General features: G+C 41.4%; 1 long non-coding RNA gene across 3 annotated transcripts in view; it reads right to left on the reverse strand.

The window, feature by feature from the left end:
* Positions 1-1,905: 1,905 nt before the first annotated feature.
* LOC142436506 (uncharacterized) overlaps positions 1,906-26,305 on the reverse strand; it is a 66,502-nt gene continuing 42,102 nt past the window's right edge. Inside the window, exons 1-6 of one of the 3 annotated variants that reach the window (XR_012781977.1) lie at positions 23,863-24,314; positions 22,085-22,258; positions 15,952-16,097; positions 10,793-10,904; positions 6,962-7,088; positions 1,906-2,995 (exon numbers count right to left, since the gene is read on the reverse strand). This is a non-coding gene — a long non-coding RNA (uncharacterized LOC142436506). Of the gene's footprint in view, positions 2,996-6,961; positions 7,089-10,792; positions 10,905-15,951; positions 16,098-22,084; positions 22,286-23,862; positions 24,315-26,305 lie in introns of those variants that run through there. The other 2 variants (XR_012781976.1, XR_012781975.1) reach the window with 2 other exon arrangements.

Here is a 26,305-nt window from a genome sequence, read left to right on the forward strand (position 1 = left end):
ATCCATGGGAAGAAATATGACCTTCTTAAGACTTCTGTGGGTTCCTGTTTCCCCACAAATAACCTTGTTGGTAGGAAACACTTTTTTTCCAATATTAAACATGGACTATAACGCAGTGTATTTTATCCTTTCCCAAATATTCTGAAATGTTATAGGGGAAAGGAGTTTTAGGGAGACATATACTTGTTTCCCTACGTGGTCAAAGGAATGAAAAGATTCAGGTAGGCCTAGTCTTGATTCCATTGCATGGTAAGCATAGAGATTGTCTTTAATTTCACCAGATCATCTGTGTACTTCTGATGGTAATAGATGTAAAGCTACATTAAACTTAAAATCTGCACAGATGTCCGCATGATTGGTAGAGTGAAGACCTCAAAGAGAGGGCTGTGTTCTCTCAAGGACTCCACCAGCATCACTTTTCTAGTGTGAGTCCCAGAGGCAGGGGCCCCATTCAGCCCTTTCCACCTTTACATACCATGCACCTCCCACACGCAAATGCCTGACAAGAACCCAAATAAAACCACAACATGCAAGGACTTAAATTCATAATCCTTCTCACCTGGAGAGCATTTTCTGGGTGTCACGAATCTTATCCACATGAACATGAAGCATGTGTGGGTTTTCCTCTTTCTGGCAACTCAGGGTGGTGAGTGGTTCAGGGAGTCAGACATGAAGTCTGGGAGTGAAGAATCGGGGCACATGACTCACTGGGTTTCTCTCTATCCCCAGCTGTATAGGCCCAGGTGCAGGTACAAGAGTCAGGCCCTGGACTAGTGAGGCCCTCACAGACCCTATCTCTCACTTGTGCGGTCTCTAGATTGTCTTTAACCAGCTATCATGTGACCTGGGTCCACCGGGCTCCAGGAAAGGATCTGGAGTGGATTGGGATAATATGGGAGAATGGGGGGCACAAACTATAATCTAGCTCTCCAGTACTGAGTCAGCATCACCAGGGATACATCCCAGAACCAGGTTAATTTAAAACTGAGCTCTGTGAATCCTGACGTCACGGCCATGTATTACTGTGCAAGTTACACAGTGATGGGAACTCAGTGTGAGCCCAGACACAAACTCAGTTTCAGCAGAGACAAGGGAATGAAGGCAGTGAGGCTTTCCTCTCAGAAGCTGTGGTTTCCCCACCTTGTCAGCACTTCTCCAGGGACTACTGTGTATAGTCTAGGGAACCTTCATGCATCTGAGGAAGAACATGCACTCTGTGGAAGTCTGGAAGGTCATCTGTCGCCAAGATGGTGGGCCATGTCAGTAGAGGGACAGCAACACAGAACACGGGTACCCATATGGTAAGTCACAACTGTCCGTTCACACACTTGGCCCAGGCCAAACTCCAGCACCTCTTCCTTTGTTTTGAAAGCTTTGTTACACTAACTCCAATGAAAGTTTTTCTTGTTGAAAATTTCTCATGATTAACGAGATCTGATGTCCACATATAAGATGTTCCACATTTAATTCATGCAAAGGGCTTTTTTCCTTTTGTCAAATCTCTGATGTGCTGTAAGGCATTGTGTCTGGCTGAAAGCTTTTCCACATTCATCACATATATGGGGTTTCTCTCCAGTATGAGTTCACTGATGAACAGTAAGAGAAGCCATCCAGATAAAGGCTTTTCCACATTCATGACATACATGGGGTTTCTCCCGAGTGTGAATTAGCTGATGAACAGTGAGAGAAATCTTCTGGATAAAGCCTTTGCCACATATATAGGGTTTTACTCCTGTGAATTTTTATATGAGTTTTGAGATTTCCTTTACGAATGAAGCTTTTGCCACATTCACTACATTTATGTGGTTTCTCTCCACTATGAGTTTGCTGATTAATAGTGAGAGCAGTCTTCTGGATAAAGCCTTTTCCACATTCACCACATACATGGGGGTTTTCTCCAGTATGAGTTCGCTGATGAACAGTAACTTTACTCTTTCTGATAAAAGCTTTTCCACATTGACTACACACATGGGGTTTCTCTCCAGTATGAGTTCGCTGATGAACAGTGAGAGCATGCTTCCGAATAAAGGCTTTTCCACATTCACCACATACATGGGGTTTCTCTCCAGTATGGGTTCACTGATGAACGGTGAGAACATTCTTCGTGAGAAAGGTTTTTCCACATTGACCACATACATAGGATTTCTCACCAGTATGAGTTCGCTGATAAACAGTAAATTTACTCTTCTGGCTAAAGCCTTTGCCATATTCACCACATACATGGGGTTTCTCTCCAGTATGAGTTCGCTGATGAACAGTGAGAAGAGTCTTCCTGATAAAGGCTTTTCCATATTCACCACATATGTGGGGTTTCTCTCCAGTATGAGTTTGCTGATGAGCAGTGAGATCACTCTTCCTAGTGAAGCCTTTCCCACATTCACTGCATACATAGGACATTCCTGCCACATGAGGTTCCTGATGTCCCTTGAGGTATGATACACTGTGAAAATTTTTCCCACATTGCAAGCATTTTCCTAGCTTTTGTCCTTCATGACTTTTTTGATAATGTTCATTGAGTTTGAACATTTTCTTGAATATTTGCCCACACTGACTGCATTCGTAGGTCTTATCTAGTATACCAATAATCTGGTGTTCATAGAACACAGAGTCTTCAATGAAGGTTGTTCCACATTTATCGCCTGTGTGTAGTTTCTCAATTTCATCAGACTCCTGATGCTGAATGCACTGTGACTTCATGAACCTGGGTGGTTCACACTCAGGGAATTTCATTTCAGTATTAAATTGCTCTTGTTCACTGTGGAGAAAAGTTTTCTCATCTTCTGTATTTTGTTGCTTCTGTTCTGATTTAATTCCAGAATGATTAAATCTGATTTTACATTTTTTTCATGTAATCCAAACATCTCATAAGTTTCCTTTGGAGGAAAATTATTTTTATGCTGAGAATATGTATTACATTTGTAGCACCATTCCATTCTGTCAATGCATCTTTCACACTGCAAGTGCTCAAGCAAATGATCATCATCTTTCTGGATTTCTATAAAAGAACACAACATTGACTCTTTTAAATATCTTGGTTTTCAATGGACCCCATAAAATACACATTGATATAAAGTAGATCTTTAGTGACAACCCTCTTTTATGACTATAAATAAAACACTATGCTTAATGTTTATTGCCCATTGGACGAAATACAATCATGTAAACAATTCAAATGGTAAAAATAGTTACTATAGAAATCAGGTTGGATATGAAAGTGATAAATGGACACAGGTTTGATATTTGCTTAAAGAGGTACATGAATACATACAACAAACATAACAGAAGGAAGACATGAGACCAATAGACCACAGGAGTGATATGACTTGCTAATTCCATTTGGTAGAGGTTAAATGTATTCATTTAATCAATCTTTACTGAAAGATAACTAAGTGCTAGATAAAGTTGGGAATGCGAAGCATGGCGAATATTCTACTTGGGAGAAAACCATTTTTACAGGTATATATGAAAGGGATTATGGTACAGAAACACATTCCTTATGTTTGTGGAGCCTGTATTTTAGCTCACAGCACTCCTCTTACAGTGCTGTCCTGTGGTGGCGTGCAGGTTGCTGTGATGCCAGAAGCACTGCCACCCAGTGTTTCAAATACAAGCAGGACCACCCATGGTGCACAGGTCTTAGTGGATTCTCCAGAAATAGGGACTGGGAGGAAGATCTGGTGATCGACTTCTGGAACATGAACCCCTCAGGTTTAATGGCAATGAAATAACACTGAACAAGTACTAAATCCTCAAAGTACAGTCAACCATAATGATGTAGATGGAGGAAAAGCTTTGGGGACCTTCAGTGCTTGACATGGCATGACTGAAAATGAGAAAAAATAGCTGCTAATATCCTCTAGTAAATGGAAAATGGCATACATGCAATATTGTCATGAAAAATTGCAAGTTGTCAAAACAAAATGGAATGGTAAAAATTGATAGTGTATGCATTATTCAACTTTAATAGACTGGTACTGGCTATTTTTAATTAGATAATCAAGTGGTTTATAAGGCTGAGATCGACAAATTCAAGAAGATTGGCATCATATTCATTATCCAAAAGCACACTGCAATATCTTCCCTGATGTATAATTTTGTCAGTGGTAGGCTAATATTCATATGCCTGCAAGCAAGACCAGTTAGTACAAGTGTTATTCAGTTTTGTGCACCAATTAAAGCAAACATAGAAGCATTCACAAAGTTGGAGAAGAGTCCCAGTCACATACTCTTAGTTAAATATCATCGCCACACTATCCTTTCATTGTAGTGCCACCTTAATGATACCTCATACAAGCGCATGGCTAATTACTATCTGCCAGCAGCTTTAACGACAAGAGCAGACATGTTGTTGTTATTGTTCTCCCCGCTCAGGAGACAATTACTCCACTCCACCTACCCTCAGCACCGGTCTTAAGTTGCTCATCCAATTATTTCAGGGATCCCGAGGCTAAAGATCCTGCCTACCTTGTTAGGTAGCTAGGTGTCTGCCTGTGTTTGTGTGGGAGGCGGGGGAGCTGCATGCCCTGAGATTATATAAATTGGTGAAAGAATGCAAAGCCTTTTTATTTCTGCCCTTCAATTACACACCAGTCCTTTAGGACCCATCCAGTGGGCATTTAAGAGAGAAAGAGATAATTGATTCCTTAAGTGACAGCAACAAAGGGAACCTGATTGCTTTCAAAGCTAGGCATCTTTCAGCTGAGAAGCAAGAAGTCAGGCACCTGTAGCAGCTGTATACTAACATCTTCCTGGAGGGCAGTTGGGGGGAAATCTCTGTCTGGAGATTGCTCATTAGCAGTTCTAGCTTTGGGACTTGTGGGGGTTTTCTTCCAGCACTAGAACTGGTCTTCCAAGCCCTGTGGTCAGGAGTACAGATATAAGGCTGCTGCTCACACTTTCATCCAGGTTCTGTTTACCACCACAATAATGAAATTGAGGGGAGAAGGGATAAAGGAGAGCTGATATCAAGGAATTAAAGAAGAAAAAGTTTTCAAACTGTGGTAGCTATTGTACAGGACTGCTCCATGTAATTGAACTATGGGAAGTTATGATATCTATAAGAGCTCCCAATAAAATATTTAAAAATATATATTGAAATTTTCACATGAATTTTTCAGCCTGACATTGATCAACCAAACAATCATACACACTGATAAGTGTAAAATTTGGGGAAAGTAGCAGTAGTTGGAAAATGTGACCTTAGTAACAGAAATGACACACAGGTTCACTGATAACATTTTGAGACTAATGATGAATTCATAGCAAATTCCTTATTAAACACCAGAAATGGAAACTACACATATGGATTTTCCGGAATGGAACAAATGAAAATCAAATCAACCACATCTACAGAAAGAAATGGTGGAGAAGCTTATAAGTCAAAACACGCCCAGGGGTTAACTGTGGAACAGATCATAAATTGCTCAAATCCAAGTAGAAGCTAGCCAAAGTAGCTAGAGCACAGCTTAGAGACTATGTAAAGAATAAACATGAGGAATAAAAGTCTGACTAAAGACTAATGACAGAGACCAGATGAGATGTGGGATGAAATGAAAGGCAACTTACACATGGAAACCAAAAGGCTACTCAAGAGACAGAAAAGAAAAGAGAGCAATATTGAATGTACTATGCATTGTTTGAATAACAGCAATAAAACCTATTGGAATATACTGCAAAAATGTTCTTTAGAAGCAGCAACAGTCATCTTTCGTGTATTGGACCTGTTAAGAAGGGGTGGGCCTAAGGAAGGGACACTACATAGTAAGAAATATATAGCAGACATTGCTTAATTTAAAAAAAACATGCCCTTTCCACTTACAAAAATTATTGGAGGAACAGACAACTTAAAAAAATCTTACAGGTAGAAAAAAATGTAAGGTACAGTGCTAAAGTATACTTTAAGCTGATAATTTTCTTGCTAGGAAGATGATTTTAGATACCCGGAAACAACAGAAGTCATAAATATATTTCACCAAAAGGAGTAAAATATGGGGAAATATGTCTGTTAAAGAATTCCAACAGAGAAGGCAAATTGACCATCTCTCTAAGAAAACAGAAAGAACTGACATCACCTGCATGAAGAAAACTTTAAAGGAACAGGACACCAAATGAGAATATGGACACCAAATCTTTAGAGAAACTCCAAGGGGGGAAGCTAAGGAAGCACAAAGGAGACCCGTTTATGGTGGGAGCTCAAGATGCAAGATGGTGCTGCATACTGCAAATGGATATCCATTCTTACTCAGTAGGGGAGGAATGTGCTGTATTCAGAGGACAGTTACTAATTCAGAGTTCTCTGTTTGGAGAGAAGTGTGCAAGACAGATTTTCATAGTAAAGTGGAAACATAAAAGAAGGGAAAATTTCAGAATGTTAAAGAAAATTATGGAAGCAAACACACTTAGTGTAAAACAAGAAAATGGAAATCTAATCTCATAAGAGCTACAGGTGTACTTCCCTCAACATCTTGGACAAGTGAACTCTCACATACAAAGTAGCACACACTTTTATGCATTTTCTGACACCTTTCATAGATATGAGGCCTTCTCCCTGTTCAATCAACTACCCCAGCCAATTCCCCTTAAGGTGTTTTGACCATGCATCTGAGAAAATTCCACTATAGTTTGCTTCTAATACCAAACACAGTTCTCTTGTTCCAATTGAGAGAAAGCTTCTGGGGTGACAATTAGATAACCTGTTTAAGGGAAATTACAGAATCTTGGACACACCAAAATTAACGTAAAGTGTGTAAAGACTGCAGTTTTGTATTTCTAGAAAAATAATGTTCAAAGGAACAAAGTAAATAGCATTCTTTCAGGGGTAGAAGACCTAACCCACTAACCTAGGATGAGAAAATGCAATGAGAATCTACCTCTTTGAGAATACCACAAACACCGCAAAGTTTTTAACATATAAGACAGGAAAAGCCAGTGACGAGGTCAATGACTTGAGAATTCTCCTCACCAATGGAAACCAGGTTGTGATAGTTCTCCAACATCACATCCTGATATAGGGTTTTCTGAGCAGAGTTCAGGAGCTACAATTCCTTCCGGGTGAACTTTACAGCCACATCGTTGAATGTCAGTGGTTCCTGTAGTAAGAGGGGTCTACTTAATGAAGTATTTTCCATTTGAAGATTTTAAAAAAATATATCTTACAGTAAAAAAAGGAAAACAATAATAAAAACTATTGTGGTAGTTCATTCCATAATGCGTCATTAACTGAGGACTTGGTACAAAAATATTTTACCTTATTTCTACATTCACGACCATCAGCCGAGAAAACTAGCCCTAATTTTAGAAAGATCTCCAGTGTTCTGAGAAATAAATGTTTTCAAATACATTCTCCAGGTCAAATACAGTGCCCCCACAATAGCTAGCTCCACATTAAGGAGCAGGCTTAAAGGAGCTCCCATAGTAGAGGAATCATTTCTGTACCTGGCTACTTCACTATGCCTGAAGGTTATCTGTATATCTGAGCAATCAGGTTCTAGAGCCAGCCCAACATAAATGTAGCAAACACCTGGGGAGGGCACAGGGCCAGTTTGAAGTCAACTAACACTAGGTCAAGATGGTAACTCAGCATCTTGCTTGTTTAGAATTTTACCCGCTTATGATATGACCCATTAACTATGTACATGCTAACTGCATGACACGAACGCCTTATGGAAAGACCTGTAAGCTCCATTATATATACCCACTGGAAAATATATTCACTCTCTCAGGCCTGACATGGGAAGAGAGCCCCTGTGTCCAGCTGTCTGCTCTCTGTCTTTTAATATTCTCACAATTGCAATGTCACTCCTGAGGATCACTTTTGGAGTGTTGGGGACCCCAGTGCCTGAAAATAATGCACCCACTCTTAACATTAGAATTTTGAGTTCCAGTGACATTATCTGAATGTTCTAGAAATAGCTCAGCTTTATAATCACACAAGGTAGATAAAGACCTATTTGTTATTAAATGGCATTAGGGTTTCTACCAGCATCACCATTATTAGAGGCTCGGTACCTTCAGTGGCAATAAGTACTGGGAACAGTGCAGATGGGGGAGGTCAAACATACCTCAACTCTCCAACACTTTTTGTCAACTCTAAAACAAGTCAATCCTTCCACACCACTCTGTCTCACTTCTGGGTTTGATAATCTGTTGCTGTGGTCACACAACACTCAATAGATCAAAGTGGTCTATTAATGAACAAGGTACAACTCGGGATCAGGAACAAGAAGCTATAAGTCAGAACCAAGATCAGAATGTTCATAGACATTATCTCCCTTACTGAGTGCAGAACAACTTTCTAAGCTCTTAAAGGCCACCTTAGGACAAGCTCCTCTTGACAACCTTAGGACAAATTCTCCTCAGCCACCTTTGGAGTGAATTATCTTAACTTTAATTGCAAGGTCCTCTTGAACTTGCCATCTTTCACCACATGCTCTCCAAGGCGCCCCCAGCCTAATTCTGCTGGGTGGATCTCTGGAGCCTTCCTAATCTTGCCTAGGCAGGGAAGATGCTGGGTTGGCCCAAGAAGCCAACATATTAAGAGGGAGAGAGAGAACTGCCTGCAGGCATGGTTTGAGAGGAGACAGTGAGGCATTATCCTGTCATCTGAGCTGTTGATTTGGGTTTATTAGCCCCTGCAGCCACACAGTTCAGAATGAACCCATGGATTAGGGATTTGCAGCTTCCAAAAAATTAATGTGGCATTTCCTTGAATCGCAACTATGAGCTGCCTGTGTGACCTGACTTGAGAGCTTCCTCCACTCTATGAGCCATTAGCTTGCTGTCTGACCTTCCAATTTGGGTTCCTCAGCCCCTGCAACCTATTAGCTGACGAGATTCAACAACTTCTCTTTGTGAGGCAGTGGACTGTGGTCTGACCTGATGATCTGGTTCATCAGCGTTTATAAACAAATCAATGAGGAAAAACCTACAGACTGATTCCTGACCTTTATATAGATCTGGAACTCACCAGCTTCCACATCTTGAAGAGTGATTTATTTACTTGATGACTTTTGAGTTTTGTGAGATGTTGCTGAGCAAATCATGGACCATCTTGAACCTCTACCACATAGGGATGGGTCTACTGCTGCTCCTGCAAAATGAACTGTACTATTCATGGGTCAAGAGCTGCACCAATGGAGACAATGACCAGGGCAGAAGGGACAGAGTGACAGAGCCAATGGTGTCAGGTCCAGAAAGGGCTTTTCAGCCAAGAAAGTGGGACAGGCAGGCAAGATCAAGAAGAGGATATCCAAAAGTAGTTGAGAGGACCATATAAAGATGGAACTAAGAAATGAGCCTATCTTTAGAAGGAAAAATGTCTGATAGGGGACAGGGAAACAGGCCTTCCCTGAAGAAGAGCAAATGTGCCTACATGGTTCTTTAATATGAAAGTCAATGTGTAGCCTACTAATTCTGATACCAAATTATACTCTGTTACTGAGTAAAACTTGTACCTGTGACTCTGGACTGTAATTAGTCCATGGCCACTGCAAAAAAAAAAAAAAAAGAATCAGCTGAGTAGGAGAGGAGTGTGGCAAAGATACTGGTGTCAGACTGGAAAACCATTGGAGGGTACAGGTCTGTCTAAGCTCTGCCTCATATGAATCAGAGCTGATGTTGACAGTTAATTCTCTCTCCTGCATCTCTAGTTAGAGGAGGTGAGATGCTGTCTCATTTTTAAACCACTAATGCAACAAGAACCATTTTAGATGCATTGATGAGAATGCTGCTGTGTGGGAGAGTATTTAACATATCACCTTCAGAAATAAGCATTAAAGAAAGTTACTCAAACAAAAATCCCATGGACTACTGAACTCTCCTAAAGAAGTGATTTTATTTCTCCTTAAAAACCATGTATAGCATATAATTTGAAAGATATGCTGGCCATAGAATAATAAATTATGAGCTGGAAGATAATGTTATCCAAAGAATCCTCAGTGCTATATTATATTCAATGTCAATAGTTTATTGTTAATCCTATGATCAATATATTCCTAATCTTCTCCAGCCAAATGTTGAAATCAGAGTAAAAGTTTAGCTCTAAGTTCTACTATTTCAAATTTCTGCTTTTCCAATGAACTGAATCAGTATTATACAGGCTCCTACAATTCCAGTAGAAAATACAGAAAAGGATAAAACACATCAGAAGCACCTGAGCCTTGGCCATTTTCTTTGGTCCTTAGGACACTACAGGCAACTGGGATGCTCTGTCTTATCTGGATCAGCTCTAATGATGCTCACAAATTTCAATCTCTCGTGAGGAAATCCCAAAAGTAATAATACAAGGCACTCTTCCTCCTTCCTCTAAGCTGCTGGTGATGCACCATCGGCAGGCTGATGGGAGAATACAGTGTAACACATAACCAATAGGTCCAGGTGCTGTTACTGTTCTTTCCTTCTTCTAAACACCCAAAGTCCCCAATACTGTTAACGGTGCCCTTATTGAGTAATGGGAAACATGCTTATACCATGAGCAATAAAATCTAAAACTCATAATGTTCACACATGTGAATAAAAGATTATTTTATAACAAATAGAGATTGGGCAATCAAATATAAATATAAAAAAATAAACAAAGAGTTGGATCCCTACCCCACAGCATACAAACTACCAATTCCTTACTGTGTGACTCTCAAAGAGAATGACAAATCAATGAACCTTTAAGATGATTATGTTAATTAAAGCATCTGGAAACATTTTACATGGGATATATAAAGAGCTATTATAAACTAAAGATTATTTTATAGGAGAACTATAAATTGTAAAATAACTTTAGAAACACTTTTAAACTCACCATCAAGTAGAGTTAGACATATAAGCTGCAGATAGGACACAGGAGAACTGCTGTACAGAGCTTCCAAGATTCTAAAGCCATGACAGGATGCTAATGGGTGTGTACCTCTGACCTTGAGGATAGAAGTCCAACACTTAACACATGTCAAAAACAAGGCTCCATAATAAACATTTATATGACATTTATTAGATTGAAATTTATATCTATACATATATAAATTACATATAAATGTAAATGAAGAAGTATATATCCCCCAATAATGAGTGCACTTTTGAATCCCAATATAGATAATGTTTTTAATATACCATTATTTGTAGTACCTAATGCAGTTAGATCAGTGGTTCTCCACCTATGGGTTGAGACCCTTTTAGGGGTTGAAGGACCCTTTCACAGGGGTTGCCTGATTCATAACAGTAGTAAACTTACTGTCATGAAGTAGCAACAAAAGTAGTTTTATGGTTGGAGCTTCACCACAACATGAGGAACTGCATTAAAGGGTCGCAGCATTAGGAAGGTTGAGAATCACTGAGTCAGACAGGTGGTCTATACAAGTACACAGTCTAGCTATGCCCCCTTAACTTCCTCCAAATTATTTACCTGGGTTTGTCGCCTGCCAATGTGAACGAGGAAAAGTTGTCCCTCATAGTGGTTACTGTCAGGCTGCTAATTGCAAGGTCAGCAATTGGAAACCACCAATTTCTCCTCGAAAGCATGAGTGACATGGCTTTTTACTCCGTTATAAAGTTACAGTCTTGGAAACCCACTGGGGCTGTCATATAAGACAATCGGGCAGCTTGGCCAACAATACATTGGTACCGTTGTGCCTTGTGGTTATGTAAATAAACTGTCTGAAACCTAACCTACAGATTAGTTACTTTGGAATTCATGTTACAACTAATTGAGTTATTTCAGAGACAGAAATTGGGATCTCACTACCAACAAAAAAGAAGAACCAGGGGGACTTCCAGCAAGATGGCGAAGGAGTAACAAACACCAGAGGAACTCCACAGAATTCAAGCTAGGAGAGTTACTTAGAGATAACTGAACACTGCTGGAATGCAGGAGGAGCATCATAAAGACAAGTAGGCACAGACCCATGGGGTTTTGAGGGGCTGGGGGCTTTTGGTTTACTTCAGTGGAGGCCGGCTGGGGCTTGACCTTTGCCCCGCCACTGTCTCTGCCAGAGCCAGGACCATTTGGAGCCTGTAGGGCTGCTTGGTCTCAACACAGCCACAGTTTGCCACCACCTGCCTTGGGGCAGGCACTAGACCTTTGCATCTCCTCTCTGTCACCCTATCAGTCTTGGAGGGCTGTGCAGCAGCCTTTTCTCAACACAGCCACAGCTTGCTGCTACCACCTCCGAACAAGGATTAAACCCTTGCAGCTCCTCTGGCCTGGATAAGGGCTCAGCTACATTGTTGCTTTCTATCCATCTCTTCACTATATTCCCCCTCCCCCGCCCCTCATGGGCACATTTGGCTTGCTTTTTAACTTTTTTTTCTCCTCTTTTCCTCTTTCTTGGTCTCTCACACTCTACTGCTAACCTCCAGACCACTCCCTTAGCTTAGGGCATTTACACCTGAGCCACACGCAGCTAGGTGAGCTCCACCCTGTGTAGTTAGCAGGCTGGAAAAATCCCTGCTGGCCCCCAACAGGGGATACTCTGCTCAACTTCTGACTGGGGAACTCCTTCCAGCCTTTGTGCCTGTGGGGCATAAGGCAGCTCGGCCAACACTCCTCAACAAAAGTTACTGCAGGAGCCTCTGCCCAACCTCTGCAACACCAAAGCAGGCAACCCTTCTGGGTCACTCCCCCGAGAGGGAAGCCACAGGAGGACAAAGTGGTAGGTTAATTCCATAGTGAAATAAGCTATAGGCAGTTCAAAGTCTCCCAGAGAGAGCCAGTGTTCTTCGACTCCCTGGAAAATGGCACCTGGCTCATCTAAAACAATGCAACACAAGCAGCCATCAGCCCCAAAAACCTCAACAAAAAAAGGAGAGGAACAAAAGGCAAAGCCAGAAGATGTCCTGAACATAATGCATGCATAGAGGAAGCAGACATTGAGCTGCCACAGAAAGAAATTTTCAGAATGTTACTTGGAGTCAGGGGATATGAGGGAAACAATACAGAAAAATGATGAAATGATAGAAAAGGTAAAAACCATAAATCAAAGAGAAATACAGGAGCTTAGGGAGGAGATAACAAAAACCAGTAGCACACTCATGGACCTCGACAAGCAACTGGAAGAATCAGAGGCCCGCATCAGTGACTTGGAGGACAGCCAAGCAGACTTCAACAAACGAGAACAAAAATCTAATAAGATCATCAGAGAAGCTGAAGAAAACTTAAGAACTAAGTCTGATGCTATGAAGCGGTACATCATTAGAATTATTGGCTTACTGGAGGAAGACACAACAAAGAAGTCATCTGCAACAGTAGTGAGAGAATTCTTGGAGGAAAGCTTCCCCAGCTTAGTGAATTAAAACAAGGCAACCATTCAGGAAGCTGAAAGAATCCCAGCAAGACTGGATCCCAAGAAGAAGTCATCAAGGCACATAATATTTAAATTATCCAACTTTGAGGAAAAGGAGAAAATCATGAGAGCAGCTAGGGGAAAACAAGCAATCATATATAAAGGTTCCCAAATAAGAATATGATCAGACCTATCAGCAGAAACTATGAAGAAGAGAGAGTGGAGTAACATTTTCAAAAAATTGAAGGAAAACAATGCAAACCCAAGAATACGCTACCAAGCCAAATTATCAATCAAGATAGATGGAGAAGAGTCATTACATTGCACGCTCATCTCGATAATATGATCACTGAAGACAGATTTGTGCATAAGCAAATGTGGTGAAGAAAGTTGATGGTGCTCAGCTATCAAAAGATATAGCATCTGGGATCTTAATGGCTTGAAGGTAAAAAAGCGGCCATCTAGCTCAGAAGCAACAAAGCCCACATGGAAGAAGCATACCAGCCTGTGCAATCACAAGGTATCAAGGGATCAGGTATCAGGCATCATCAGAACAAAAAATCTTACCATAGTGAATCAGCGGGGGAGTGTGGAGTGGAGACCCAAAGCCCATTTGTAGGCCACTGGACATTCCCTTACAGAAGGGTCTTGGGGAGGCGATGAAACAGTCAGGGTGTGATGTAGCAACGATGAAAAATACAACTTTGATCAAGTTTCTGGGTGCTTCCTCTCCCCCTCCAACTGTCATGGTCTGAATCCTGACTTGCAGGTCTGACTAGACCAGGGGATGTACACTGGTGCAGATGGGAACTGAAAATGCAGGGAAGCCATGGCAGATAATCCCCTCAGGACTGGTGGTGTGAGTGGTGATATTTGAAGGGCACAGTGAGGTTGGGTTGGAAAAGTGGAACCTATTTCAAGAATCTACATGTGACCTCCTCCCTGGGGGACATACAACAGAAAAATGGGACACAGAAATATATGACAAAATAACAATTTATAAATTATCAAGGGTTCATGAGGGAGGAGGGAGTGAGGAGGGAGAAGAAAAATTGAGGACCTGAAGCCAGGGGCTTGGGTGGAGAGCAAATGTTTTGAGAATGATGAGGGCAACGAATGTAAAAATGTGCTTTACACAATTGATATATGTATGGATTGTATTAGGAGTTGTATGAGTCCCTAATAAAATGACTTTAAAAAAAAAAAAGAACCAGGAGTAGGGGCCTTTAGATCCCAGATTCTTTCACAGAAATTCTTCAATCCAGCAGACAGGCAGCTGTGACACAAGAGTGGACATGAAGGGAAGAAGCAGCAACAGAGACATGGTGGCAGCAGAACCAAGAGCCTGAGACAGAGCAGTGGCATTCCCAGACCACAGAACAAGAGAGCTAAGTGCCTTTGGGCAGGAGGTTAGAGGTGAAATAGGGGTACATTTGAGTTCTTATCTGGGGAACTAGATTTGCCAACCCACATAGAGCTAAGTGTGTCTGGTATAAGGCTAAGGTGCAGAGAGAGAATTTATCCGCAGAACTAAGAGAACTTTGTAATTTTTGTACATTTAGGACAGAAGCCAGGGGGTTGTAGGGCCTGACCTCACCTGCAGGTACGGCTGTCAAGATGCTGTCCCAGAGAACTGTACCTTGAGGCACTGATGATGCTAAATTGTGTGTTAGGGTGGAAAAGTGACTTCTTTGTCAAACATAATTTGAGGAGAGCATTTATTGAACTTTAAGAGACAACAAAAGATACGCACACACATCATATGGATAAGGGAGGCCATTAGCAGTTCAAATGCAACTGAGGATTCAGAGTCGGGACCCTAGATAAATAGGACACAGAACAAAAGGCCATGTCACAGATCATGATTGTTGGCAAAGCAATATATCAGATACAGGTGGGACTGCAGCAGCAGGAATGGGACCATAATTGGGACATGCACATTATTAGATAGAAAGACTTAAAAGATTGGTCCAGGGCCTTCAAACTGAGGCAATCAAGGCCAGACTCATAACAATGGCCCCTGTGCTGTCCTCGCTTAGGTGAGCTCCATCAAGGATACATCTAGGCAGGCCCTTGGAGGGGGATGGATGGAGAGGAGTGCAGGCAATCTATTTTGTAAGGCATTTTCCGCAAGGGTAAGATGATCTATATTCTTGGCTAATTATCAAAAGGAATTCAATGGAGGCTTAATCAAACTGGGGAGGCAGCAAATGGACAGAGTTGTCACTGTCATCAGCAATGCAAACCTTAAACCCAACTCAGTGCCACAGAGTGGATTCTGGTTACAGTGACCCTTTAAAGGGAGGTGGAATGGCCCCTTGTGGATTTCGGAGACTATAACTCTTACCAAGATTGGAAACCTTGTTTTTCTCCTCAGGGGTGACTTGTAATTCTGAACTGCTGACCTTGCAGTTAGCAGTCCAATCTGTAACCACTATGCCACCCGCCTTTTGCAAATTGGAGTGCTCACAATTTAAGTTCTAATACAATTATACATGGTTACATTATCAGCAAATTCTATCATTCCGGGAGATGCGCAAATTGCTCGGACCCCGACCAATGGGGCAGCCTGGGTTCTTGTACACTGGTGTTTCCTGGGTTCAGACCCCAGAAAGCTCAGATCCCTCCTGCTTCCCCTCAAACTCCTCTGCCCAGTGCTGACCCCAGGAACCCCAGGGATGCTCACCCTGCTTGGAGTCAGGTGAATGGATTTGGTTCATGACCCAGTCAGAAGTTGAAGTCCTTCCTTGTCATGCTTCAATGTGCAAGACACTAGTACCAGATTTCTAGCTCCCTAGACTGGACTGTATTTCTCTGTGGCAAATCTTTGTTCTGAAACAGAAGAGGAGGCAATGTTGAAAAAGGCATATCACTTTCTTGGCCTGTACTTCTTGCGCTAAATAGTGACCACCCCCACCACCTGGGATCAAAATCCTGCTCAAAGCTGAGGGTTTGCATCAAACAAGGGTCCACTCTATCTTTGCAGAGCAATTTTACTAATTTCCCAAATATCATGATCAACTTTGGATCCACAAAGTGGAAGTACTTAAGGCCTCAAATTTCTCAAGCTCCATTGAAGGTAAATATCTTCTTTTCACCAGCAATCTAACTGAAGAACGGAATATTTTATGAAGAATGTTCTTTAAAAGCCCATAACGGAACCTCAGACCAAAACCCTTGACATATCTGGTGAAAGTGATCAAGCTGAATCACGCTCATATCTGCCACTCCAACTCAGGCTGAGCTTCTCATTAAGTAAAACCTACTCCAATCCCCTTGCATCCTGGGTATTCTTTACAATATCTATTGTGTGAAGAAATCCCTATGGTTGGGTAGCCCATTTATGCACAATAGTGTAGTAACTAGAGAAAGTTTTTGTACAGGTGGACAACAAGAGACAGAGCGACACCCATAGCACATCCTAGAGGTACCTTGGCCAAGATAGAGATATTCTAAACAAGAAAACAAGCCAGGGGAATCCTTATTTGCTACTCTCTTAAGCTCTTGTGTTTACAGATGTCCGATTTTAAAGCCTTTGGGAAAGACTGCAGCTTACAGTCATGGAATGGCAAGGGGTCATGGTAAGAGCCAAGGTGAGGGAAGATGCTTAAAAATGCAAGATGTATCCAGAAAAGAGATGACTGATCAAACCATTTTGTCATCTTGACCTAAATTCTGGATTCCAAGCTTTCTAGGTAATGCTGACTGATGGCAAACAACACACACTGTAGTAGTGGGCTTATTGGCTTGGGTTCAAGGATGTCCCATCCATAGTCTCAGGTGTGAGTGACGATTTGTCCCGTCAAGAGGGGTGTAAATCATTTATCACTCTAGAGGATCCAGCCAGAGCAAGTGATCTATGAGAGTCGAGTGGGTTTCAGGATGTTCAGAAAGTTTACAATCAACTGAATCACAATTCAATTCCATGAGAAACTTCAAGGCTAACTGTAAGACAGATTAAAGTTGAAGATTCTGGCAGCTAGACAGGAGAGTATTCACGCAATATGAATAGACGCTTTATTCTTTTTGTCTAAGTTCACGTTATTGGGTGAAACATAACAATAATTGTCAGAGTAACCTTATTAATATTTTCTATGAGACCAGTAATAACCTGTAAACAAGGTCAGATAATGATACTTCAAGAAAACTGTAGAGCAATATTGATAATGGATCTACATGAAAAAGTTCTTGAAAACATTGGGAATAGAGTCAGAAAACACATGAAAATAATTACACTTGATAATTAAGTAGAATCTATCCTAGAGTTGATTTAATATAAGAAAATGAGCACTGTAATATATACCAATTAATGTAAAAAAGAATTAATAATCTAAATAGACACAAAACTTACTAAACAAAGTCAAAGACTTTTCATGCTAAGGAAAAATAACTCTACAAATCTAACATAAAACAAATATAGTTCAAAATGTTAATATGCTAATATACATTTCTAAAAAGAAAAAGTCATACTTGAAAAAACATCACCCCACGTCAGAAAAAGGACAACCATAAATGTCCACTTTTACCAGTGATATTAAAAATTGACTGTATGTTCTAACTAGAGCTACCAGGTTCACTTTTTTTAAGGAAGAGGCTTCCAAAAAGACATAAAAATTCCTTTAATCATAATTTAATTATCACATCCATAAAATATTCACGATATGCCATGAATAGCTAATAAATGCTAAAACATTGTAGGCTACATTTAAACACGCTGAAATAACTCTTGGTACTTAACTCCCTAACTATTAATTGTTAATCAGAAGTGGAAGGGGAAGGTGGGGGGAGAAAGAGGGAACCTATCACAATGATCTACGTATAACTCCCTCCCCAGGGGGATAGACAACAGAAAAGTGGGTGAAGGAAGACATAGGGCAGTGTAAGAGATGAACAAATAATACTTTACAAATTATCAAGGGTTCATGAGGAGGGGGGAATAAAAATGAGAAGCTGACAGCAAGGGCTCAAGTAGAAAGAAAATGCTTTGAGAATGAGTATGCCAACAAATGTACTAATGTGCTTGACACAATGGATGGAGGTGTGGATTATGATAAGAGTTCTACAAGACCCAATAAAGTGATTTAATAAAAAAAGAAATACAGCATGATCAAAATTATAGCATTTATCTTACAGAAAAGGAAGTACAAATGTATTCAGATTAAAACCCTGAAACAGGGAATTTGTTTCCACCCATTCTGTGATGAAAGCATGAATTTAGAGTCCTGTAGTTTTCTGTAGTGTTGAAGGTCCTCATATACTGATGAATTAATAAACTAAACCAAGGCATTCGTGTGCACATATAATATTAGAGTGACTATATAGACACACATATATGTATGTGATACACACACATATATGTATGTGATACACACACATATATGTATGTGATACACACACATATACCAAGCTGGACAACAGATAGGATTGATGCTCACCCAAAAACTGAAGTTTGGGGACTTGAACACACTGAGCCATGGATGCTCTAGGTAGCATTGGACCCATGGGCTTCAGTTGGACTGGGCTGGGATGTTCTCTTGATGAAAAGCTCTCTCTTATGCATATGTCAGTGTCTATAGTTTTATTTTTCTAGAGAACCCAGCCTAAGGCAGATCCCCATCACATTAGTGTCATATGAGGGCGAAAAGGTGTACCTGACATGCTGCTCTTGGAGAAAAACACATCACAAGGAAAGTGTGAAAAGATAATCAACAATTCCCTGACACTGAGCCAGTCCTATGCTCCTCTAGGTCTGTGGAATTTTGGTGGAAGAAAATCTATTTATAACAAAAATATCAGAGGGGCCAGCCCCAATCCCAACTAAGAGGACAGCTGCCCCTTCCCCCAGAAGAATTTACTTCAGAGGACAACACTGAAGCTACAGCTCAGGGAAAGGGACATGTCTGATCAGAGCACACGGGAGAAAATGAAGGGGGAGGAAGAGAGAGTGGAGCACACATCCTGGCCCACCAAGCTTTGAGGACAATATGCCTGCTCTGAGCAGCCCATGCAAAAAGAAGCACTATGGCTGCCCCGACTATGAGTCATGACATCCCTCACTGACCTATAGCCCTATAGGGGACAACACTGGAGAGAGTTTGGGAATTGCATCCGATCTGACCCCACCACACCCAGGCAAAACACTAAGGGTGTTGTGCAACAGAACAGCAAGGGAAGTAGAGCAAGGAAGTCCCAAGAGTACCAAAATTAGACTCGGGGGCCAAAGCGTGGCACCCCATCAGACTCCACAGAAAAGCACTCCTAAAGGTCAACATAGAGACCTCTAACTTTTTACAGGCTTTTCTCTTTTTTCCCTTTTTTTCTTGTTGCTGTTGTTTTGTTTTCTTTTGTCATTTTGTTTTGCTCTTTTGTGTGTATGTGTGCTTGTGTGTGTGTATGTGTGTGTGTGTGTGTGTGTGCATATTATATCTGCACTTCTAACTAGATAATATAGGCCAGATAAACAATCTGGAGGAGAAAGCAACAGGATCCATGGTTGGGGCGGGGAGCATGACATGGGAGAAGGGGAGGTGGGGGAAAGAAAGTGGTGTTAACCAACCCAGGGAAAAGGGAACAATCAATAAGTGATCCAAAATAGTGGGAAACAGAAAGATTTCTCCAAGTCATCTCCCCCAAATATATGTTAGACTTAGGACACTGCTCACAATTAATGGTAAATAATTGTCAAGTTACCTCCCTGAAGGCAATCAGCTGTCAGAGGACTGTCTAGTCCCGCCACATATAGGGCCCATCCCTGCTGTTAAGGACAATGGGATACTTCCCCCTAAAGGCTTCAATTTAGACCCTGCAAGGTGGGTTTACAGTACACCTTACTGATAATGATTTCTACAGTGAACCAGAGAACAGGTCAAACCTGCTCAGTGACATCCAAAGTTAGGCTGCCATGCTGAATCTCGGGTCCGCCCATCTTGTCACATGCACACCCTTACTCCCTCCTCTTCCAACAGCATATGAACCCCTACAGCATCCCACTCCCATTACTATATTACCTATAGCACAACACTTTCCTGTGATGGATTTCTTCACCTGTAATTAGGGGGCCTGCACATCCCCAGATGATATAAAAGCCTTGGTTAGCAATAAATATTTCTCTCCCCATGTGGACCACCAAGTGAGGCTGAGGTGAACATGCAACTATGAAATGTGTCTGACTCCATTATTTCAATCTCTCTTCTATCTCTCATGCTCCCTATGACTTTACTATAATCTTTATTTATTATCACTGTACAATTGCACCAACCGACCCGCTGTGATGTGTTAGGGTCTGGCCTTTCCCCTGACACAAAATAAGTGGCAAGGAGGGTGTAAGATGCCTGGTAGGGATTGATCAAGGCAATGTAACTGAGAAGAATTACTGAAACCCTGAAATTACTGAACTACAGACAGAGCATGATAGTGGGACAAGAGGAAAGTAAAAGGAAATAGAGGAAAGAACTAGGAGACAAAGAGCATTTACAGAAGTCTAAATACAAGCATGTGCATATGTAAATATATTTATATTAGGGTGGGGAAATAGATCTAGGTGCATATATTAATAGGTTTAGTATTACGGTATCAGATGGACATTGGGCCTCCATGCAAGTGCTCCCTCAATGCAAGAACACTTTGTTCTATTACCTGGCATTCCACGATGCTCACCTTCCTAAGATGATAGCTGAAGACAACTGTGTGCAAAGAAAATGTGAAGAAAACTGATGGAGCCCAGCTACCAAAAGATATAGCATATGGGATCTTAAAGGGTTGAAGGTAAACAAGTGGCCATCTAGCTTAGAAGCAAGAAAGCCCACATGGAAAAAGCACACAACCTATGGATTGATTACAAGGTGTCGATGGGATCAGTATCGGGCATATTGTGAATGAAGGGGAGTGAAGATTGGGGATCCAAAGCCCGTCTGTCAGCAACTGGACAGCCCCTTACAGAAGGATCATAGGGAAGAGACGAGCCAGTCAGGGTACAGTGTAGAAACAATGAAAATACAACTTTCCTCTACTTCCTAAATGCTCCTCCTCCCCTCCACTATCATGAACCTAATTCTCTTACAAATCCAGCTAGACCAGAGGATGCACACTGGTACAGATAGGAACCTGAAACATAGGGAATCTGGGACAGAAGATGCCTTCAGGACCAGTGGTGAGAGTGGTGCTATCATGAGGGTGAAAGGAAGGTGGGGCAGAAAGGGGGGACCCATTACAAGGATCTACATAAAACCCCCTCCCTGGGGGATGGACAACAGAAAAGTGGGTGAAGGGAGACATCGGACAGTGTAAGGATGAAAAAATAATAATTTATAAATTATCAAGGGTTCATGATGGAGAGGCAGTGAGCAGGGAGGGGGGAAATTGAGGAGCTGATACCAAGGGCTCAAGTAGAAAGCAAATGTTTTGAGGATGATGAGGTAACACATGTACAACTGTGCTTGACACACAATGGATAAATAGATAATAAATAGATAAAGCTATCATGTTAACCTTGAAAAAACACAGAGCTCTTACAAGGCACAATGCACACATAGCCTCTCTGCACCAAAGGTCAACACTCACATTTATAACACGTAAGGAAACTTAGTAGACTCATAGTCACACTTGATATAAGAAATCAGTATAACACTAAGAGCCTTATATTCATGGGGAAACATGACATCATGCTCCTGAGAGGAAAGTACTACACTTGTTTATATAACAAAGTATTCCCATTACTCAGCTCACATACTGCAATAGCATCACTGAGTATGAAACATACACAAATATACATATACACACGCACGCACACATCTTTCCGTTTTTAATGAAAATATTCATACCTACTGAGGCCAGGTTTCTAAAAGTTTCCATCATCCCGTGTCTCTATAGTTTCCTCTCAGAAAGGTCCAGCAATGCCCATTCTTCCTCGGAGAAATTCAGAGCCACCTCCTCAACAGCCACAGTGTCCTAAAACATCCCGTATATTCTGGCTTGGCAAGGTACCATGCATTCCACTATGTGAAAGGATGAAGAAGACAGTCCTGGGGAAACAGAGACTTCACATGGGCATTAGACACAGGGGTCTTGCTCTAAGGATTTCCATCAGGGTTTAGCTAACCCACTTCACCCACTAGATCAGCTGTTCTGAACCTGTGGGTTGCAACTCCTTTGGGGGTTGAACAACCCTCTCAAAGGGTTCTCCCATTCATAACAGTAGCAAAATTACAGTAATGAAAATAATTTTTTGGTTGGGGGGTGAGCACACATGAGGAACTGTATTAAAGGGTTGCAGCATTAGGAAGGTTGAGAACCACTGCACTAGACACACTCCCTCACTAATTACATGTTATCCCAAGGACTGCATGCTTCTAGCATAATGAGTTTATCTCTGTACAGTTTGTCTGTGACCAACTGCAGCCTTATTTCTATCTAGCTGTTTCAGAATAGAGAACAGTCAGAACACATAAATCAGATGAATGATCAAAAATAAAAGCCTCGATTCCAAATTCATATCCTCTCTTCCATTGGAGGGAGGATTGAAATTAGAATATTTATCAGAACAGGAAGCACAGGGTGAAAGGAAGATGACAACTAGGAAACACTGCAGAATTTGTGCTTCTCCCTGTCGCCCCTCCTTAGCCATTGGAGAGCTGCTGGTATGAACTAACAAAGTAGGGACCCAAAGCCCTGGAGTCATGGTATCCTCTTGGAGAATTCTACGTGATCAAGAGCTGACGTGTTACCTGGTGATAGAGATGATTATTTGGGGAATTATGAAATTTTCTATAGAGTGTCTATGTTACTCGCCTACTTTCCAGTCACTCTGCAGTTGCACGCTTGTGTATTTTGTATTTTCAATGAGATAGGACAAGCTATTGAAAAGGGAAACCGGGCAAGAGTGAAAGGTAACAATAGAATATAGATACCCTCTGTACACTGGTACAGATAGGAACATGGAAACAAGGAATCCAAGGTGGATGATCCATTCAGGTCCAGTGGTGAGAGTGGCGATACCAGGAGGATGGAGGGAGGGTGGGGTGGAAAGAGCGAACTGATTACAAGGATCTACATATAACCTCCTCCCTGGGGGATTGACAACAGAAAAGTGGGTGAAGGGACATTTTGGACAGTATAAGATATGACAAAATAATAATTTATAAGTTATCAAGGGTTCATAAGGGAGGGGGTAGTGGGGAGGGAGGGGCAAAAATGAGGAGCTGATGCCAGGGGCTTAAGTGAAGTGCAAATGCTTTGAGATTGATAATGGAAATGAATGTGCAAATGTGCTTTACACAATTGATGTATGGATTGTGATGAGTTGTAATATAATGATTAAAAAAAAGAATATATGCAGATATCTTGAAAATTTTCCCACTGAGACAAAGCTACTGTCATGTAATTATTATGGACTGCTCCCCTCAAAAAATACTGGATACGCACATCAATACACACTAAGCTCATAGGATATACTGACAAAAGAGCACAATATATTCAGTTTCATAATAGCATGTCCTTTTTGCTGATTGGGAAAATGTACTTAGGTTCCAATTTTCTTATAAGTTGACTGAACTTCAGTGCATTTCAATGTTAAACTGTTAGGATACTAGGACTTACATACCAGGCTTTGAGATGTTTTTCACATTTTAGATTTTTAAAGATTTTTTCACATTTGCAGATCATGGAAGGACGACTAGCTGAACATGATGACCACTAGCATTCTCTCAGCTGTGGGACTGGCCTCCATGACTTGTCATACTTTTGTTCCCGCATCTTTTCAGGAGAGACCAGTCCCTGGAGAAGGACATGGTGCTTGGTGAGGGAGAGAGAGGCAAAGAAGAGAAAGGCCTTCGCCAACATGGATCGACACAGGGGCTGTCGCAATGGCTCCAACGTGGGAACATGTGAGGATGGTGCAGGACAGGGCAGTGTGTCGCGCTGTTACATAGAGGGCTTTAGGGGCTGGAATGGACACGAAGCCACCTAACAACAACATAGAAAAGGTTGCACTTTATGCTAAGATTTCACAGCATGGCCAACTAGCTATGGCATAAAGTCGCATGAGCTGTCACGGTCACTCCACAATTCTGCTACAACAGTGTAACCTAGTGTCGATCCAATAAGCCTTTCAAAATCTCATCCACAGCAGTGCATCGGGTGCCGGGTTTTAAAGCCTTCCCATTCCTTCATGATGAACCAAAACCAAATGGACTGCGGTCAAGTACATTTTAACTCATTTTGACCATAAAACAGGGAGTGGAACTGCTCGCTAGTGTTTCCAAGTCTGTAAATCTTCACGGGCCCACGCAGCCTCCTTGGCCTCCCTTGATGGGCCTGGAATGCTGGAGCCACAAAGGGTCTGGCCAGCGGCATCGATTAAACCAGTGAACCACTAGGGCCTCTTTCACACAACATGTTCATGATAAAACACTGCATTTATTCAGCAACCACGATTCTGAGGCAATTTCCAAAAAGATTTGGCCACATTGGCTCATTTAGTCCTCTTGTCACTCACTTTTAAGCAGATGTTGCTCCCAATGGGATAGAGCTGAAGTCACCAACATTACTCACAATTTCAGTATTGCTCAAATGAAAACTTGTTGAACCAGGTCAGCATGCAGGTCCATGTGTGTACAACTAAATGCCTGGCAATTACATTTCTGTTCATATGCCCAGAGCTTTTTATTCTGTCAGTCATCAGTTACAGAGATGATCTGGATCTTCTGTGTAGTACAAAGAGGAGACGAAGAAAACAATCTATTCAATTCAGATAACTGGAACGCATTGTCCTGGAAAAGCCAGGACCCTCAGACAATACTGCTTACCTCAGGGCCGTACAACTGGCTCTTGCATATAAGAAATTATTAGATTGATTGAGCAAATAAAAAACCATTGAGCAAATCAGAACAAAACCAGACCAATGTGTTCTGAGAGGGCACACCATTCCAAAACCAACAGTTCAACCCTGCACACATGAGGTGGCTATGAGTTGAAAACACTCCACAGTAAATAACAAGAACAAAAGCACAAGGCCAAATGATAATAACTCTTATGAGAAATGCAACAGAGGTGGAGTCTAAGCATTAACACATACATATTTACATTTCGTGAGCTAGTGTAGGGAGAAATAAAATGATCACTTTAGGAAACACTAGCCAGAGAACCCTGGCATGATAAGGAAATTCTAACAACATGGGAAGGTTCTGTGATGAATTTGCAAATGCTCAGTTCGATTTCCGTTTCTCAAACATACAGGCTAAGGAGTCAAAGAGCACCCAGGTCTTCAGGGGCCGGAGAGGGAAGCTCCATGGTCAGCCACTAAATGAAAAGCTCGTTAGCAATAAGCATTCATGGAACTTCCCACACTGGAAAATAAGTGGAGCATGAAGAAGCACCAGCAAGAAAGTAAAACAAAAGAGGCAATAGTTAAAAGAAATGCAAATGAGGACGTTCAGGTTTATGACCAATATGTGAAGAGCTCAAAGTCACCATTCCAGTCTCAGAGATAAAAGCTGACCATGTTGAAGTCAGAGTACGGAGGTCACAGGGCATGTTTTTCTTTCTGGTGTACATTTTTTTAAAAAATTACTGTCATTGAGTCAATTCTGACTCAAAGCATCCCCACAGAGCAGAGTAGAACAGGGCCTGCGCGTTTCTGAAACTGCAACTCTTTAAGGGAGTAGAAAGCCTCATCTTCTACTGTGGACCAGTGAGCGGTTTTGAATGGCTGAACATGTGGGTACCAACCCAACGCATAGCACACTACATCACCATGGGTGCACAGTGTTGTAATAAATTGGAGAAAACTAGATGGTAACTAACAACAAGAAAAGCATCCTTTTAAATGCCTCTAATTAATTACTCTAGTTAGGACCCAGAGCAAACATCTGTCCTCAATACAGAGGGGCGGTGAAAACAGGTACTCTCTCAGCTGATTTCATTGTGAAATCATTCTGTGTACCTGCCTATGGGGCCCTTTTGTTTACAAGTGGTTTTCCTTATCTGCCCTTAGTAGTCTAATCAATTGCATTCATTGAAAACAGTGATTTGAAGGATGTGATGGG

The sequence above is a fragment of the Tenrec ecaudatus genome, unplaced genomic scaffold (genome assembly GCF_050624435.1).
Source record: "Tenrec ecaudatus isolate mTenEca1 unplaced genomic scaffold, mTenEca1.hap1 Scaffold_3720, whole genome shotgun sequence".
NCBI classification, from domain to species: domain Eukaryota; kingdom Metazoa; phylum Chordata; class Mammalia; order Afrosoricida; family Tenrecidae; genus Tenrec; species Tenrec ecaudatus.